General features: G+C 44.7%; 1 protein-coding gene across 3 annotated transcripts in view; it reads right to left on the bottom strand.

The window, feature by feature from the left end:
* MAPKAP1 (MAPK associated protein 1) overlaps positions 1 to 15649 on the bottom strand; it is a 229787-nt gene that overhangs the window by 64080 nt on the left and 150058 nt on the right. The window lies entirely within an intron of this gene.

A 15649-nucleotide genomic window follows, 5' to 3' on the forward strand; every position in this document is an offset into this window, starting at 1 on the left:
CAAGCTGTGAGGTCAGTTTCTATTAACATACTTTTGCCAAAGAGATGATTATATAAAAATATAAGAGGCTCTTTCACACCAAATAGGACACAGTTCTCAAGGCAACATCCTCCCTTTGGAAAGAGTTTTTAAAATGTCACAGCTGCACATGGAGCTACACACTCTGCTTCACAGCGGAGGAGAACACAAAAGGAAGATTCTGGGAAGCAGTTACTCTGCAGCAACAAGAAAACCTGCTTGGGCATTCCGATGATGTATTTATTGCAGTAAAACCACATCACCGAATGGTCTAGGAACAAAATACTGCTCTGGGCACTTTGGGAGGGTTCCAAGTTACAATACCCAGGCAGGATTTTTATGGGATTTTGTAAACCCGAGGCAAACATCTTAACACATAAGTTTCAAAGAAAATCTGTAGTATCTGTTGGATGGTGGATACACGCTCAGTTCAGCTTCCTCGATCTCTTTAATCCTTGACTGAAACATAAAAGCATGTGGCATGCCATTCTTTAACAGCAGAGAGCCAGCTGACAGTTGAAATCTAACGGGAAGGAAGGGCAAAAGCCTAAAGAGAGAGAAGCCATACGCCCCTATCATTCTGCATCTTATTTCTAAAGGCCCATGAGAGAAACCTCCTTCAGACCTCCCTATCTGGAAAAGCTGTACTTCCTCAGAGCAACTAGCTTGTTCTGTACCTTTAGACAGTTTAACATAAATCTTGTAACTAACTGATACTGTTTTCCTTTCTCCTTTGCCCAGGAGGAAGCTCAGCACTAAATGTGTGACGACTGGACACTCATTTCTGTGTCAGTTAATCCTCTGGACCTTTATTTCCATTTTCTTTCAAGTAGTTTTTCAATTCATTCATTTTTTATCCCATCAGTGTATTCCAACTGCTTTTTGGATTGAAGTGGGATATAAACAAATTAAACTATCATTATTATTGCTGAGCATGGGAACAAGTTGGAGGACCACCTATCTGGAAAATGATAAAGGAAAAGGCTGAACACTTTCATGAATATACCTTCACATCAGCTGTTTTCCATTCACCAGCTTAAAGAGCTGCTTTAATCTGAAAGAGCTGCTTGTAGCGAGAAAAAGTATGAACAAACAAGAGGAAAAGCTGGGTTTTGAGTAGAAAACTCCTCTGTCTGCACCCTCTCACTACGCATTCTGGGGAAGTTACTCAATCTCTGCGTATTTTCTCATCTGTAAAATGAGAATAACACAACTTCCTTGAGAAGGAAGGAGCAGGAACCGCTGTGGTGAGGCTTAGGTGAATGCCTAACCTCAGAGTCACAAGAGGCTAACAGTCCCGTTAAGGGAAGATACACAGTGGCAGGGAACGCTGGCACCAGAGCAGATGTCCGTACCCTTTCTCACGTGTGTCCAAGGTAGGAGTGTGGGGTAGGAGGGCATGCAGATCTATTTAAACAAGCTTGCTTTTAAGTTATAAGCAGCATTTAAGATCGGAGACTTGTTCAGCAGCCAGGATTCCTAAAGTTCCTTAGTCTCTCTGGTCCTACGAATATAATCTAAAAATGGTGAGTAAATGTCAGAACCCACTGAACAAACCACGGCAGCACAGATGTCAAAAGATTTGTGGTGTTACGATGTCATCCATACATTCATCTAACGAACGTTTTAGGAGCATCAACAATGTCCCAGACACAGAGATGAATAATCAATGATTCCTGACCTCAAGCAGGCTGGGGGAGGTGGCAAGACACACGCGAGCAGATGAAATTGTCAAAAAGCCCCAGTCAGTGCTCTTCCCCAGGCAACGACAAGGTGCTGTGGGAATACAGAAGAGGGGACAATGAACTTCTTCTCTGAGGGGGAGACATCTGAACTGAGTCTTGAAGGAGGACTGGGAGCCGGGAGAGGGCAGGGGAAGTAGTGCATTCCTATAGAGGGAACAGAATGTGCAAAGGCAAGGAGGTACTGAAGAGCCCACGTGGACCAAGGGAAACTCCGCGTGCAAAGGGCCTAGGCTCTGTGGGGTTTCAAGGGGAAGCTGGCGCTGGGATGCTTGGCCCAGACTGTTGGTCAAAGTGTAGATTCTCTCTTACAAGCAACAGATGCTCACAGAGCAGGGGAGTGACACAATCAGCTTTATACTTTGGTACACTTCTCCTGGCGGCACTGCCAACAACGGGTTTGAGGAGACTGGTGGCAGGGAGGTCCGCTTGGCAGGCCGTACCAAGACTTGTCTGCTCTATGGCGGGGGCCAGCTGAGTCCCAAGTCCCTCACTGAGCCAACGCCAAAGCCATCACCGACAAGCTGACGCCGTCAATATCAGAGCTCAGCCCTAATGTCAGGTACGCTAAAATGTTCGCATCTAGTGTCAGCTCCATCGCTGATAGCTCTTCCTCTAGGGGTGACTGTAATCATTTTCTGTTTGATCTTAATACAAGCACCGAATCATATTCAAGTGATAACCACTAGTAGCTTATACTCCCGCCCAGGCTTGGATTGGATAATTTGGAATTTAAATAATAAAAAAGAACATGCTGACATGACAGTAAGGTCACACTTTATCCTCCTCTAAGCCAATATATAATTTGCTCTCAGTCAAACAGCCAAATATAATCAAATTAAATACCATTCCTATTACAAAAGAAGAAAGACCAAGGCTGTTCCAATAAACCAATTCTCCTGCCTAGTTAAACTGCAAAACCTTCAGGAAAGGTTTTGAAAGCATGACCCATCAGTTCTAATTTTTAAAACTTATCCTTTCAGTCAAGACTAGAAAAAGGCCCATTCCAACTTTTATCTTTACTACAAAGTGCTGTTATCTTGGCCTGATGTCAGGAGCTCTATCTCTCTTTCTGCTGACAAGCAGAGAGGAGAAAGATAAGATTGGAAACGAATCTCACTTCTCTGAGTAAATAAATAATCAATACTCATCTAAATGTAAATGAGAAGGTAGCCCCCTCTGATAACAGCACTCTTATCAGAGAGCCAATTTTCTTCAGACATTTGGCCTCAACCAAATCACCATCATTCAGTCCCAGCCTAATGGCAAAAAATCGTAACTAAATTGAACCGATCACCAGAGATCAACTAAGTTCGGCCCTGGCCACTTCAGGTTCAAATGTTTGGGAATGCAATTTTGCCCCCATTAACTTTCAATAGCAATGAAGAACAGACTGGTCAAGGGGTCAGTTTGTGCAATAAACAAACCCCAGAAAGGGGGCCGGCCAGAGAAGATGAGCAGGAGTGGGTTTAAGTGTTTAAACAATGTTATAACTGGAGCCAACCCCAAAACTGTGAAGGGAAGGCCGCTTCTATGGGGTGGGGAGACAGCATTCTTTCCTTTTATCAAAGGCTTGGTTGAAACTGAGGAGACAATGATGATTCAACTTTATTAAAGCAAATGTAAACAAAGAAAAAGAGATATTAAAAAGCTACAGAAGCTAAAAATAACCTAAGGTTGGAATGATCAATTTCCTTCAACTAATTTGTATCAGACTTACATCTGACCCAGCAGTGCTGCACTGACCTGATTTTACTGAAATAGGACGCCGTCTGCAAGACAAATCACTTTAAAACCACTGCACTGGGGTTTCCATTTCTTTGCTGCAAGACTCAATTCACTGCTGATGAGAGTATTGGGGAAATTATGACCATTATTGATAGGACAGCAAAACCATTTTTACACAGTAGTCTTCAAGTCGACAGAAAGCTTGCACCGGACCATTAATGAAGGTGTCAGCTAGAATCAGAAATTAAAGACAAAGGCTGGGAAAGGCCTAATTTTTAGAGCACGTTTAAGGACACCAGATACACAGAAGCGGCAGCCATTCATCCTCTCAGGAGTAACAGAGCCTAAACAAGCATCAGCTGAGGAGCAGGCGGCTCTGCCTACAATTAGGGAAAGGAAATGCTGCTTTTCTTTTCTGCCTGGCCCTGGGGTTCTAAGAGCACAGGCTCTCAGCATTATCAGCTTCAAATCTTTACCAGCCAAAGGAGGACATGTCTGGTATGAGGCAGAACTATTCAAAGTGTAACCATCTTGATACATCTGGTTTTGTGATTAGCAGTAATCTTTTACCAAGATGTCTGCACGACTACTTGTATTTCCCAGCCAAAAAATTCCTGAATATCCTGGCTCCTCCAGTACCTCTTCAGAGCAGTTCCTCAGAACTGAGTGGCCGTCTCCCAGGGGAGAGAGTAAGGTCCCCAAATAAAACTGAAACTCACTGCTGAAAACAAAAACAGACAAAAAGTGTAACCACCTCTGTTCCTGCTGTGAGTATCTAATCCTAGAAGGGGACATGTGGTGGTTTAAGTGTGGGTTTTGGAGTTAGAAAGACTTGGGTTAAAATCTTGGCTCTCTTACAAAAGCTCTGTGACACTGGGCAAGTTAGTCGATCTAAACCTTCGTGGAATAATTGCAAAGATTATGCAGAACACAATGCCTAGGACATAATAAGCAGTCAATAAATGCCAGCTGTATACTACTATGCAAATTTTAACAAAATCACCAATTTGCCCTTTTAGAAAATAACAAGTGACTGACATTGAGGACTTCCTTGGCCCTTAGCAAAGTCCTTTACATGCATTAGCTTTCCGAATCATAGAACAATGAGGTAGGCCCTATTCTAATCCCCATATTACAGAGGAGGAAAAAACACTGTGGCCAAGTCACGTGTCCACAGCGAGGCCAGAAGAATCCAGGTGTGTGATTCCAGTGCCTGTGCTCTTAACCACACCGCTATGCTGTGTTCCAGAAAGAGCATTCTATAATCTTCTTGATCTTTGGGTTAAAAAAAACAATTGTAAGGTTGAGATCATTTATCAGTTCAGAAAGGAGTGAAGATGTTGGGTGGGAAACTAGGAGGAAGAGAGGGTGGGTAGCTGGTCTCACATGAGGGGGTTGAGACTGAGAGCCCCTCAGTCCCCATGGCGGGCACCTATCTGCCGAGCACTTCAAGTGAACGCCATCTGCTTGCCCTGATTTTGTCGCGGGGAGAGGGGGCCTTTTTCTAAGTTAAATGATTTACAGTTACTGCCTCAATCCACAGTTCTGAAAGTGTGATTTCTTTAGGGTTTAACTATACCCATTTCTAGTCTTGTTACAACTTTTTTATTGCGATAGAAAACATTTACTGGAAATATGTTACTGCTATTACCAGGTCATAAAATAAAAAGAAAAATAGTTTATGTATTGCCATCATTTCCAATCATCAATCAGAAAGTGCCAAGAGGAGGAAAGGAAAGGGCGTACAGCTGAGATTTCCTTCTTTGTGCAGGAGAAAATGCAGAAGCATCGTAATTCTTTAGAACAAATTTCTTCTTGAACATCCAGCCTTGCAGAAAGGCTCCTGGGAGGAGTCGGGAGGCACACCTTTGGGCATCTCCCTCCTCTCCGCAGCCCTGATTCCCTGTCAGAATCAAGAGCTCTTTCATCCCAACCTCCTTCGGGCCGTGTTCCTCTCAGTGTCCGGAGCAGGCTGGATTAGAAGCATTGCTGTCTATTTTTCGTTGTTCTCCCCCGGCCTCCCAATCAGGGCACTCTTTGAAGACGGGGGTGGAGGGGCTTTTTAAAAAACCTAACTCTACTCCCAGAGCTCCAGCACAGCAACAGATTCTTTGTACGTGCTTAATAATCTCTGTTAAATAGAATGACTTCAACAAGGTGGCATTTAAAATTGAACAACCTTGACCAACGAAGGACTCTAGCCTAAGAAATATTACTCCAAGCACACAATGATGTATGTTCAAAGATGTTCACTGCAGCACTGTTTCAATAGTAAAAAGTGCACACGATCTAAATATCCTCCAGTAGGAAACTATCAAATAAATACGGTGTATCTGTACACTGGGATGCTATGGAGCTGTTAAAAAAATTAAGCTAAGTTAATAAGACATGGGAAGATTTCTATGATACATTATGAAATTTAAAAAGATATGGAATGTATAGTATATATTCCATTTTAATAAAGTAAAACCCCAGCTATATATGTGCATTTATATCTGTGTGTGCATGTAAATTTGTTGAAAACACACACACACACACACACACACACACAAGCACAATCTGGAAGGATATGAACCAAACTCTTCTCACGGTTATTCTGTTACCGTAGAATTACCTTGGGCGCTGGATGCAGCAGTAGCAAAGATGAAGGCTTTCACTTTTTTTTTTTTTACTTTATAGCCTTCTATCTTGTTTGGCTTTTTGACAGTGGGCATATGATTAGCATTACTACTATCATTAAAAATCCAATTTTAAAAAATGAGGTTGAACAATCTTAGAGATGATTCCAGCAGGATCAGACTAGGGACTGTGGACCCTGGAGCCTCCTCCCAGATCATGTGGGCTCAGTGGCTGCTGGGGAGACACCTAAACAGTTCGGGAGCCAGGGACTAAAATGGCAGAGAGCCTGTTTAGGAGTTCCCGTGGTCCTAAGTCAAGCCACGGAGGGGACCACAGAGGTTTCCAGAGCTGCTCAAAGGAGCTGGGCAGCAAAGGTGAAGATGACTGGAGCATCTGGGGCTGGGCTGCTGGTGCCCAGAGGCCATTCACAGAGAGAGCCAATGACCACAGACCAAGGGTCAGATTGCCCACCTAGTCTGGACAGCTATGCCTGCCCTGTCCTCCTCATGGATTCTGGATGGTACTGTGGAAAACAAGAGTGATCCCATACTGTCTCTGTCTGGCCTCCTCAACCTCCCTCTACAGCAGTCCTGATGCCTTCCTCCATTCAGGCTTTGAGACAAGAGGTGGTGTGTCAGCAGTCCATCCCTGCAGCCCAGGTGTTGGGAGAAGGTCTGATATGATTCCTGCCCTAGGCTCAATATTGTGTGTGTGTTTGTGTGTATGTGTGTCTAGGGAGTCCTCTGCAACCTCTGCCGACCCCACCACATTTGAGAGGGTATGGTGTAAGGGTTATAAGCCAGACTGCTTGGGTTTGAATTCTCAGCTCTACCACTTACTGGCTGTGTGACCCTGGGCAATTCACTTAACCTTTCTGTGCCTTACTTTCACATCTGTAAAAGAGGGATAATAACAGAACCTACCTCTTAGAGTTGTTCCAAAGATCCGATAAGTCATGCGTCTAGGTTGCTGCCTCTGCTTTCCAAGCAGCACTGGGAGAGGGAGGTGGGGGGCAGGGGTGCTTCTAGTTCTCCAGAAGGGGGCTGGAACCTCTAGAGGTCTGCCACATTGGTCTCATCTCTCTCTTTTCCACCTCCCACCTAATGACATAATAATCCAGAAATATCCTCCAAAACTATGTCATTTCAACCCTCTGTCTGGAATAATCTTCCCTCTACTTCAGTTTTCTAGCACTCATTCTCTCCTTGAGGAGTCAAAACTCTGCTCAGGTGCCACTGCCTCGGGACTCCTCTGTGCTACTCATACTAAAAAGAGCTCTGCGTGGGCCTGTTTCTTGTACTTGCTGCATGCAAGTTGAGGGTGGGAGCACATTTTCGTATCCCTGCATTCCTAGGATGGCCACGGTATAAGGGCTGTTAGTGAATATTTGGTGACTAGCCTGAAGCCCAGCCTGCTTGCCTACCCTCCTGATCATCTCTTGCTCCTAAGCTCTACCTCCATCTGACTCCAAATGTCCCCTCTGTCTGGAGACTCCCAATAGTGCCCCAAATCTGACTGGGTTTCCTGGGGATGGGTGGAGCTAGTGTGGATCAAGCTTTGGACACTGGCTGGAGAATGGAAGACCCCCACTGACATGCGCCAGTCCCGCCTCCCAATCAGGCCATTCCCTCACCCAGGCCCGTCTTCTCCAGCCACAGCAACCTGTCCTAACGTGCTTCCTACCAGAGTGATCTGAGCTACCACACAAAAGCCTAAATGGAACACACTAACATCAGAACGAGAAGAGGTAAAGCCTGGGCAACCTAAAACTTCAGAACTTGGAAAAGGCTGGAAGCCACTGGAAAGGAGACTCTCTTACACCAGCTCAGGCGGGGAGGGTGCTGGAAGGGCCAGATACTTCACCACCCTGAGGAGTGCTAACAGTGTGTAACCTGTCACCATCTAGCTGGTGTGGATGCACTTCCCTTAGGAGAAAGGAGTCCAGATATTACTTGTAAAAAAGAAATATTTTTTCTTCCTTCAAATCCAGATATCACTTGTTAGAGAGAATGGAAATCTTTAACACTGTCCCTTAGCATCCAATTTTTCAATCCAATCTGTTTCTCTTAACTTGAGTCACAGTGACATTACCAAATTTTACATACAGTTATCTGTTGCTCTGTAAAGAAATACAGATGGTTTTTGTGGAAATAAACAGTCATTTATTTTAAACAATTGTAAAATAGTTTATGGAAACAAGTGGGGTAATGCATTCAAATAAATGCCAAAACTGGTTGATGGGGAGCCAGGGTGCTAAATCACACTGCTGAGGAATTCAGCTGTGGGGAGCAGACAGTAAATCCAGAGTGACAGGATTTCCCGTGATGGCAAAGGTTTCTGACATCCAGCCCAGTACTCAAAAACCACAGCAGTTCAAACCCATTTTCCTTAACACAGCCTTGACAGCAGCGAAATTAGTGAATTTAGTCACAAGCACCTAAGAACGAAAACAAAAGGAACGAACACAAAGGAGACTTCATTCGTCCGCAGCCCTTTCTGAGTTATATAAAGCAGTGACTCCAACCTGAGTCAATGGAGAGCAAGCTTAGGGCCAACTGTTTTCAGTCGTCAGACTTTGTTATGATACAGTGGAATGTGAAGGCTTCCCTTCAAATCTGCTTACGCCAGAGACTGGCTTGGGTAAATAATACCCTCTCTGAACCTCAGTCTCCTCCTCTGTAAAATGAGGATGATAGTTGTATGTACTTGACAGGCCGTTGAGCAGATGCAGTGAGGCCCCAGGAGTGACAGCATTCTGTAAACAAAGCTGGTGCCAGTTGCCCTGGTGGAAGGCGCTTCTAGCCCTGGGCAGGACAGCAGGCCTCCACCCCAAGGAAGCACCACTGACAGTGAATGGCTTGAGCCTGCCTTGTGGGAAGGGAAAGAACTCCAAGCACTTTTTTGTTTCTAATTTTATAGGACAATCAACTATAAACTTGTTAACCTTCCCTTCTCAAACCTTTTCCTTGTACCTGGGTTTCCAGTGATGACACGAGTCTCCCAATGAATTAACTCAGCTGTTCATCAAACATCTACCAAACTCCTACCACGTGCCACACCCTGCGCTAGACGCTACAGATGCAAAGATGAGTAACACTGACTCTGGCCTTTGAGGATTCTGCACAGTGAACAAGGCCACCCAAGTTTGGAGTACTTCTTCACCAGCCTTCCTCCTTGTTGCTGACATTAGGTCAGCCCCCAAGTTCTGCAGACACTACCCACTCACCAAGTCTCCCTGGCACGCTTATCACCCAGCCCACAGTGACGGTCTCCCACTCTGCCTCCTGGCCTCCAGCCATCCATTCCCCACCCTATAGTCAGAGGGTGCTCTCTGGAGTCAAACTCTGAAGGTTTATCACTTCCGGGCTTCCAATCCTTTCACAAGCTCCCCACGGCCAACTCCTCACCCTGCTCTCCGAACAGTCTATCCATCTTACTTTCCTGTTCCCCTATGTCCTCTGTGATCCAGCCAAACTGGTCTCCTCACTATTTGGTGCACACACTCCGTGGTCTCCCACCTCCACGTCACTGCTGTGCGTTCCCTGTGCCCACACCGCCTGCTCCTCCAGTCTGTCAAATCCACATCCCTCCTCTACGGTTATTCCCCAAGTCTAATCTGGCCTCCACAATGGGCAAAAAGTTGTACCACTTAACATTCCTCTCACCTGTGGGCTCTGCTCCAGGGCAAGAGGATTTCTGCAATTCCAGGCCAACCAAAGTCAAGGCTTCCTTTTTTTTACTCTAGCCTTGGCCTTCCTGTATCATTCAGGTAACTGCCCTTGATCCTGGCCCAGCACTGCCCAGGACCCTGTCCCCAGGCCTGGTGTCCTGCTAGGTTCTCAGTGTGCCTCTCTGAAAATCCTGCCCGCCCAGATGCCACTCACCTGCTTGGATTTCCTTGTTCATATATTACACATGTAATTTATCTGAATTCAACCACATGTGCTTGATAAAAATAAGGGGAAAAAGAGGTGGAGACATGACCAAGACAACACCTGAAATAGTTTGAAGAATTCCACTTTCCGTGACTCAATGAGGCCCAGGAGAGTGAGTGTGAGGTAACAGTCTTACTCATCTTTGCAACTACGAGACTTGGTAAATGTGTGATGAATGACTAACTGAATTAACCAGGTGGATGGTGGTGTCTCAGTTTTCCAGTTCCTCTTACAGCGTGAGCATCTTTCTGTGCCAAGTTTGATTTTAGTATTTATATATATGTATTTTTAGTTTTGATCTGTTCTAATGCTAGTGAAAAAAGCTAGCTGTGTTGGATTTAATGAGAAAAATCACAGCACTTTGGCCTCTGATAGCTTTTTTTTTTTTTTGTGGTACGCGGGCCTCTCACTGTTGTGGCCTCTCCTGTTGCGGAGTACAGGCTCCACACACACAGGCTCAGCGGCCATGGCTCACGGGCCCAGCCGCTCTGCCGCGTGTGGGATCTTCCCGGACCGGGGCACGAACCCGTGTCCCGTGCATCGGCAGGCAGACTCTCAACCACTGCGCCACCAGGGAAGCCCTGACAGCCATTTTTAAGAATTTTTTTTCCTAGAGGCAATTTTGACAACAGGAATTTTGCTCACTTGTTGCCTCTGTGACTTGACCCTCTCAGGACATGGCTCTGTACTGCTGTCCCTGGATGCTGAGAGCGTCATCTCCTTCCCTGGTCCTTGCTGCCTGCAGTTCCCCCTCAGTCTTTGTGGTCCTCGGGTATGGATTGCCCATCTGCCCTGCTCCCTGTTTTGGGGAGTCAGACCCTTCAGAGATAGGTTCCACCTGCCAACCGAGCTCCTCTCTGCCTATCCACCTTCCTTCTAACCACCACTGTACCAACTAGGGCTGTGCTTCAAGTCAGGACACAAGCCTTAGTTAAGCATTTTTCTTATTGCTAGTACCCTGTCTGGCTCCATAATACCCAAGTGGGCTCTTGCCTCAATACCTTCCACTGGATTGGTAGGACCTTAATGGCAGGGTTCAAATCCCAGCTCCACCAAGCTTTAAGATCTTGGGATCTATAAATACCCAATGGAATACTACTCAGCCATAAAAAAGATGAAACCTTGCCTTTTGCAACAACATGGATGGACCTTGAGGGTATCATGCTAAGTGAAATAAGTCAGATGGAGAAAGACAAATACCATACGATTTCACTCATACATGGAATTTAAAAACAAACAAACAGAATAATAAAATAAATGAACAAACCAAACAAAAACATAGATACAGAGAACAGAATAGGAGTTACCAGAGGGGAAGGGGGGTGGGGAGGGTGAAACAGGTAAAGAGGGTCAACTGTATCCGTATGGTGATGAATGGAAACTAAATTTCTGGTGGGGAGCTCGCTGTAGGGTATATGGAAGTAGAAATATAATGTTGTACACAAACTTATATAATATTATAAACCAATGTTACCTTAATAAAAAAAATAAATCTTAAAGAAAAAAGACCTTGGGAAATTACTCAAGTGCTCTAGGCACTGTTTCTTTATCTCTAAATTGGAGATAATGATAATTACTAACTCATGAAGTTGTTTTATAGATTGAGATAATAATGTATGTAAAGCACTTAGCCTGGCAGATAGTAAGTGCTCAATAAATGGCAACTATTTATTACTATATTAATACAATTTTGCACACTTTACCATGTCAACTCTGAAGCCATCAAACAGGTAAGAAGCTGAATTATACATCCTCAAAGCCAATTGTGACTTATAACCTAAGATGTTAAAATATGCTTCTCCTTGTGCTAAAACACACAAAACAAAAAGGCAAATGCAATGGAAAAGATGGCAGTAAAGGAGGTAGAGGAGTCGGGGCTGCCAGCCATTTCCTTTCTGGGAGTTTTCCCTTTTGTTAGATCTATTATCTTGGAGCTGGGCTGCCCTGCTGGCTTTCCATTTGCCTTGCTAATAACAGTAAATCCAGCAACTTCCACTGCAGCTCCTGTCTCCTTCAGCTGACTCTGAGGCCAATCAGCATTTCCTCTCTGCTCAAGTCTGATGTTCCCTGGGAAGTCCTGCTGAAGACAAAATTTATGACAAAAGTTTCTCCAGCTTTTAACCCTTCTGCCTATCCAGACCCAGATGCAAAGCGCTCCAGAGGAATGCTAGGTCATTCCTACATGTGCATGCCTATGTTCTCACTGATGCTTTGCTTCTCCAACAAGGGGCCTCAGACCCCTGGAAAAGCTCAAATGAGCAGCTGGGCAGACAGATGCACACATTCTGGGCCATACCTAATGTGGACTAATTTGAGCTGGTTCTTTAGCAGCTAGAGTCTCTGCTGAACCAGGACTCAAAGCAGTCATATGCATAAAAAAAAAGCGTTATATTACAAAATTTTGAGTATGACTGGGTCTCATAACAGTGAAATTGAAGGGAGGGGACAGGACTAATATTTACTGAGTAATAAATAACAGCTAAGTGCTTGGTGTTTGACATGGATCTCTAATTCTCACAACAATGCCATGAAGAAGATACTATTATTATTCTCATTTATAGATGAGGAAAATGAAGTTCAAACAAGCTAAGAAACTCACCAAAGAGCTAGAAAGAGTAACAGGAGCAAGAGTGGAACCAGGGAGGTGTTTCTAGAACCCAGGTATTAAGCTTCAGTTAAGACTACCAACCAGCAGCCTGTGATCTAGTTGTGACCTATTTTATTAAAGAGCAAACTAAAGCAAAGGAGCTCAGAATGGGAGAATGACATGACCACGGTCACCCAACTAGTAGTGATAGGGCCAGCTTTAAGCCAATAAAGGAAGCCTGCTCCTGTGTTCTACAACAGCCATGCCCTGAAATAAATCCTCCAAGGGCTGCAGAGGAGGAGAGAGCACTGCTTCAGGATTTTGGGAGACAACGGAGTGGCACTCCACAATCTCTTCAGCTGGAGAGAGAACAATGGCTGTCAGCCGAGGCTCCAGCTCACGGGCAAAGGCAGCAGTGGTGCAGCGGCCCCACCAGGCCCTTATGGACCTGGCACAGAAGAAGGGTCTCATTACAGGGTTTTCATTTTAAGTAAGTTTGAGCCTTCTGGGACAGCTACATTCTAGCTCAATGGGCTTTTCTACGACCTCTTTTCCACTTCTCCACAGAAGTTAGATGATACACTTAACCAGATTAGTAGATTCAGTAAACTAATTTTTGTCTCAATTTAAAAAAAGAAAAGAAAAAAAAGTGTCAAAATGTACATGTGACAGCTGTTTGGGACTCTAATGTTATGGAAAAGCAGCTGTTTTCATTTATATCTGAGATACTAGTCATTCTTAGAATGGGACAGAGTACTCAGCTAATAGCTTGTGCTTTAACCTATGGAAAATACAGGTCACAGAGACAAAATATGTTGGCAAAATCACAATATAATGGTTATACTCATATAACATTTTGGTCTTAAAAGGTTTGGAAATGTTTATAAGGGGAAGCAAATATTTAATAACGATGTTCTCATAGAAAACTGACATCCAATACAATGAAATGGATTGTGGCTTTTAGGAGAAAGGAAGTTTCCAAATAGAGAAAGTCCACGTAGGTAAAGGGAAGAAAGAGAAAGCTTTCTAAGCTCTAGAATTAGAAAGTAAGCTGTCTTCTGTTTACAAATTTTAAAAACTATTCTTACCCTTATCAAAGTAACCTGTATCTACAGTTTTATAGTTATAAGTCCTATAATAAAAACCAGTTAATTCCCTGCCCATCCCCAAGTCCTTCCTTACTGGTAGTTAGTTTAAACTTTTTTGGATGTTTCTTCTGGTACTCACTTTCACATTCTTTTTTTTTTTTTTTTTTTTTTTTTTGGCGGTACGCGGGCCTCTCACTGTTGTGGCCTCTCCCGTTGCGGAGCACAGGCTCCAGACACGCAGGCTCAGCGGCCATGGCCCACAGGCCGAGTCGCTCTGTAGCATGTGGCATCTTCCCAGACCGGGGCATGAATCCGTGTCCCCTGCATCGGCAGGCGGACTCTCAACCACTGCACCACCAGGGAAGCCCTCACATTCTTTATTAGCATTCCTATTCAGCTGTTTTTAATATTATTATAAATATCAGACAGCATCTATTAACTGCCGCTACATAAGGTGAGGATTTAACATGTGCTCGCTCTCCCTCTCCTCTCCTCTCCCACCCCTCTTTAGAAAGTGTCTTTCTTCCTCGTTTCCTCCCTCCCTTCCTCCCTCCCTTCCTTCCTTCCTTTCTTTCCTGTAATACAGTGTGGGCAGTAGCTTCCTCCCACAGGGCACCCTTACTTGATTATCAATACTTAAATGTCTGTTTGGGGTATACTCCTCTGGCTCCCAAAGCACTCATTAGAGACCGATGTTAGTTAGGGAACCTGGGAGGCAACACTAATTTTGACTGATCTGCATTGCATTTCATTTTTATGATATTTACATTTTCATTCAATGATCTGATTCTCTAAGGAAGTCTGACCTCCAATAATCAAAGTGCAGTAAATCCATTCCCAAATAGAAAGTGGGCAGCCTTGAGCCTGGGCTGGAGGGAGTGAAGCAGCTGTAGGCTGCAGACTGGCTTTCGCCACTTCTCCTTAGTTCATTCCACAAAATGTGTTAGCCAGCTATGGGCCAGCTATGGTGCTGGTCAGGTCCAGGGCTGGTAAACCAAAAGGAACCCATTTTTCTCCACGAAGGGCTTTCCTTTTACTCAAATGAAAGCTCGCCACCCCTATCCTAAGCTGTCTCCCAAAGGAAAGGAGGGTTCTCATCCTTTGCCTTAGTAAGGGACTCACCAACATCTGGCGAGACCGACGTATTAGGAACTTACTGGGGAGAGGCCCATGGCACCCCTGACACTAAGGCTGAGTGGCTGAGGGACAGCGTTCTCTTTAGCTTCCAAGGCTGAGATATGGCCCGTGTTTCTTAATTTCCATTGTGGTCCTGGACGGAGTCACTCAGTGTTCATGAATTCACCCAGCTCTTGCTGCCCTGTCCACTTCTCCCTGCACCAGGGAGCGGTGTTGTTAGCCAATTAGGAGGTGCATGGAAACGACCTGCTGAAGTGGAAAGACTGAGGTAATGCCCTGTGCTGGGGGTGAGACGAACTCCCTTCAATTCACAAAACTGGGTCCTTTTTGTCAGATAAAGGACAGACTAAGAGCTGGAAGTAAGATTCCCTATCAAATGCATCTTCTTGGCTTGCTTACTTTTTATTGGCCATCTCCCCACTGGGGTGAGAGCTCTCTAGGAACAGGCCTGGTCATTCTTCACCACTGCCTGCAACACAGTAGAGATTCCATAAACATTTACTGAGTGATGAGTCTGGTGCTAAACACACTGTGCTCAAGAGGTCTGCAGGACCCTCGGGATTTTTCAGGCTTAAATCACACTTCGTCTTAACTTCATCGTAATTCACGTTGTTCTATTAAATGCAGTGTGCCACAAACAAAGGGTGGAGGAAGGCGGGCGTTATGATTTGGTATTTCTATGATTATGTGGTGACAGTCTTGGGGAAGACTGAGGAGTTGCAACAGACCACCTTGTATCTTTTGTAGCAGCTGGGTTTTAATCACATCTCACTGGCTTTGTATTTGAAAAAACTG

The sequence above is a fragment of the Phocoena phocoena genome, chromosome 6 (genome assembly GCF_963924675.1).
Source record: "Phocoena phocoena chromosome 6, mPhoPho1.1, whole genome shotgun sequence".
Classification (NCBI taxonomy): domain Eukaryota; kingdom Metazoa; phylum Chordata; class Mammalia; order Artiodactyla; family Phocoenidae; genus Phocoena; species Phocoena phocoena.